This window comes from Nomascus leucogenys, chromosome 20, assembly GCF_006542625.1.
Source record: "Nomascus leucogenys isolate Asia chromosome 20, Asia_NLE_v1, whole genome shotgun sequence".
Taxonomy (NCBI): domain Eukaryota; kingdom Metazoa; phylum Chordata; class Mammalia; order Primates; family Hylobatidae; genus Nomascus; species Nomascus leucogenys.
The window spans coordinates 69,265,631-69,270,195 of record NC_044400.1 but is presented as its reverse complement, the minus strand read 5'-3'; positions in this window follow the sequence as shown (position 1 = coordinate 69,270,195).

The window sequence follows — 4,565 nt, the reverse complement described above, 5'->3', positions numbered from 1 at the left end:
CTTCTTTGTCTGTTTTTGTGGTAATTATGACTGTCTGACATTATTAGGTTAGCTTTTTTTTTATCATCTCCATCCTCAAAAATAATATAAACTCCATGAGGGTAGAAGCTTTGTTTTCTCCACTATGAGAATCAAGATCAGCTCCTGACACATGATAGGAGTTCAACGAATATTGGTTTAATGGAAGAATGAATGATTTTGTCCTGCTCTAAAAGATGAATGGTCTTTGGGTCAAGTGCCCTGCTTGATGTATCCTGGGATTGAGGCAAAACACAACTTTTCGAACTTGGATTTCAAAGTAATTGGGGTGAGGGTGAGGAGGTCTTTCCCATTCCCTTCCTTCCCCTCTTGCCACTCAGTGACCCCCAGAAAAGGCAATGCTGCAAAGAGCTCTTCCGGACTGACCTGCTCTCACTTGAAGCGGTTCTTCCTCACTTGAGGTTAGCCAACTGCCTGGGGGTTGGCAGGAAATAACAACCTGATCATTCACTTCCCCTGGGAGGAGTCCTTTCCCTGTGATCTCTTTGGGGATAAATTATTAATGAGCAATCAATGGGCTCACTGCCCAACGCACTTAGAAGCCAACACCATGGCACTGGCTTTTGAGAAAAGGAAAGATTTATTGCAAGTCAACTAGCAAGAAGACAGGAGGAAATGCTCAAATCTATCTCTCTGAGTTGGGGGTTGGGTCAGGTTTTATAAGCATTGAAGGGGTGGCCTGCCCCTCCACACCTGTATTTCTAGTCGGGTGGGATGAGAGACTGAGAAAAGAAATAAGACACAGAGACAAAGTATAGAGAAGCAACAGTGGGCCCAGGGGACCGGCGCTCAGCATACCAAGGACCTGCACCGGCACCAGCCTCTGAGTTCCCTCAGTTTTTATTGATTATTATTTTCATTATTTCAGCAAAAAGGAATGTAGTAGGAGAGCAGGGTGATACTAAGGAGAAGGTCAGCAAAAAACATGTGAGCAAAAGAATCTATGTTATAATTAGGTTCAAGGGAAGATACTGTGCCTAGACATGCACGTAAGCCAGATTTATGTTTCTCTCCACCCAAACATCTCAGTGGAGTAAAGAATAACAAGGCAGCATTACTGCAAACATGTCTCACCTCCCACCATAGGGCGGTTTTTCTCCTATCTCAGAATTGAACAAATGTACAATCGGGTTTTATATGGAGACATTCAGTTCCCAGGGACAGGCAGGAGACAGTGGCCTTCCTCTATCTCAACTGCAAGAGGCTTTCCTCTTTTACTAACCCACCTCAGCACAGACCCTTTCCGGGTGTCGGGCTGGGGGACGGTGAGGTCTTTCTCATCCCACGAGGCCATATTTCAGACTATCACACGGGGAGAAACCTTGGACAATACCCCGCTTTCAAGGGCAGAGGTCCCTGCGGCTTTCCGCAGTGCATTGTGCCCCTGGTTTATTGAGACTAGAGAATGGCAATGACTTTTACCAAGTATACTGCTTGCAAACATTTTGTTAACAAGGCACGTCCTGCACAGCCCTAGATCCCTTAAACCCTGATTTTATACAACACATGTTTTGTGAGCTCCAGGTTGGGTCAAAGTGGCTGGGGCAAAGCTACAAATTCACAACGTCTCAGCAAAGCAATTGTTTAAAGTACAGGTCTTTTTCAAAATGGAGTCTTTTATGTCTTCCCTTTCTACACAGATACAGTGACAGTCTGATCTCTCTTTCTTTTCCCTACAAGCATAAGGTAATGAGGTGTGATCTGATTGGATCTTGCAGTGAGGTGATGATCTGATTGGGTCCTGCCATGGGGAAATGCCAGGGCTTGATCTGATTGGATCTTCTGTTTCTTCTTCTCCTTCTCCTTCTCCTTCGTCTTTTGAGACAGGGTCTTGCTGTGTTGCCCAGGCTGGAGCAAATTGCATGACCATGGCTTACTGCAGCCTTGACTCCCAGGCTCAAATGATGCTCTTGCCTCAGCCTCTTGAGTAGCTGGGGCCATAGGTGTGTGCCACCAAACCCAGTTAAGTTTTTATTTTTTATTTTGTAGAGAATGAGGTCTTGCTATGTTGCCCAGTCTGGTCTCAAACTCCCAGGCTCAAGTGATTCTCCTGCCTCGACTTCCCAAAGTGTTGGGATTCCCGTAGTGAGCCACTACATCTTCCCAGTGTCCTCTTCTTAATTCAGTCTTTGCTCTCAGTCTAAGAACAGGTTCCAGCATGTTTGCACACTTGGTTGATCTGGGCATGCTCAGGTTATCTGACATTTAACCTGGGGGGCCATGGCAACTAAAAAACAATGCACAACTTTGTTACATAAAAGTTGAACCAGATTAGAAGAGATACTTAATGTGTATTTGATAAGTATGTGCCTAGAAGGATACATAAATGAATGAAGACATAAATGAAAGCCATAGCAAAATCCAATACAATAGGGAGCAACACCTATTTGCCAACTTTCATTTTGCAATATTTAGTATTTAAATTATATGGATAGATTTTGTTAACATTTTTTTAATTAAAAAGGCAATATATGAATGTTAAAATTTTTTAATACCATTGTGTATAAAGTAAAAAGACTCTCCCCCAAATTCTCCTCTTTTAAACAGCTACTGTTGTAATTCCTTCCAGTAATATATTGTGTATATAACAAACATACTTTTATAGACGTGTCCACAAGTGAGAACATCCTGCACACAAACTGCTCTGTATTTTGCCTTTTCCCCTTGGGCCTGATTTTATATCAGCCCATAATATCTTCCGCATCCCTTTTCACAATTGCAAACCTTAAATGGATATCTATGATTTATCTTGCCACTTCCCTACTAATGTTCTTTCAGGTTGTTTCCAGCTTTCACTATTACAAACACTGCTGCAATAACTAACGTTGCATGCATGTCACTTAACCACATGTATTTTTGGGCAATATCCAGAAATGGATCTTCTGGGTTAGAGAGGTGGCTTATTTAAAAGTTTGAATAGATATTACCAAATTTCTTTCTAAAGAGATTGTGGTAATCATACTACCACTAACAGAGTAGGAGAGTGCCTGCTTCAAAACATCCTCTTTCGTGCCCACTCTTAAGCAATAAGAGTCTCAAACTGGAGTCTGTTTGTTTTTTGTTTTTTTTTTCCCTTTTGAGACAGAGTCTCCTTTGTCGCCCAGGCTGGAATGCAGTGGCAATCTCGGCTCACTGCAACCTCTGCCTCCTGCATTCAAGCGATTCTCCTGCCTCAGCTTCCCAAGTGGCTGGGATTACAGGTGCGCACCACCACGCCTGGCTAATTTTTTTTTTTCTGTATCTTTAGTAGAGATAGGGTTTCACCATGTTGGCCAGGCTGGTCACAAACTCCTGACCTCAAGTGATCTGCCTGCCTCGGCCTCCCAAAGTGCTGGGATTACAGGCGTGAGCCACAGCGCCCAGCCTGGAGTCTGTTTTTATAGGTGCCTCTTGTCCAGGGCTCAAGTTTTGTGAGTATAGGGGAAAGAGCGCTGGTCTAAAAATCAGAGCTTCTATGTCCTGATCGTGGCTTTCTAATTCCCTAAAAGACAGAGGAAGTTATTTCCACTCTCTGGTACTCCAGTTTCTCATCTGATGAAAAGAGCTTTGACCTAGAGAAATGCCGAATGATTCCAAATCTGTGGTTCCTATCTGATGTGGCAATTGCCAATCACCACAATGTATAAAAGAAGCTCAATCAATGTCTCATTATGAGCCAACCTCCGTGTTTAAGTGCCCTGTGAGATGCCAAAGATAAAGCGTAAGAACTGATCTTTTAAGAAAGATAGCTGGCAAACTTCAAGGAATTGGTGAACCACAAATGACTGCAGATAATCAAGTGTCCAGTAGGATGGCATAGACTATAGGGACTGAGATTGTTCATGCGAATGAGGCCTGGGTGTAACCAGAGGATTCACACAGAAAGATGCCGTTTTTCTAAGATTTTACAGATAAGTGGAAATTGACCCAGCAGTGGTGGTAGAAAGGAAGCTGTGGTCACAGTTGGCCACAGAAGTCAGGGCATGGAGGTGTGCAAGTCCAATCAACATGATGAAACAGGGTACTGGAGTGTGGGAAAGCCTCTTGATATGGTTTGGCTGTGTCCTTACCCAAATCTCAACTTGAATTGTAGCTCCCATAATCCCCACGTGTTGTGGGAGGGACTCACTGGGAGGTTATTGAATCAAGGAGGCAGGTTTTCCCATGCTGTTCCTATGATAGTGAATAAGTCTCACTAGACCTGATGGTTTTATAAAGGGCAGTTCCCCTGCACACGTTCTCTTGATTGTCACCATGTAAAATGCGCCTTTCCTCCTCCTTCGCCTTCCGCCATGATTGTGAAGCCTCCCCAGCCATGCAGATGTATGAGTCCATTAAACCTCTTTTTCTTTATAAATTACCCAGTCTCAGGCATTTCTTCATAGCAGCATGAAAATGGACTAAAACAACCCACATCAAATATGGTCGTGCCTTATCACTTTTTTGCCCAGTTGCTGAGAAACAACAGTGAACTCCTAATCTCCACCACCAACATTCCTTCCACAGCATTTCCTGTCTCAAGTGATGCCAACTCCATTCTTTGAATT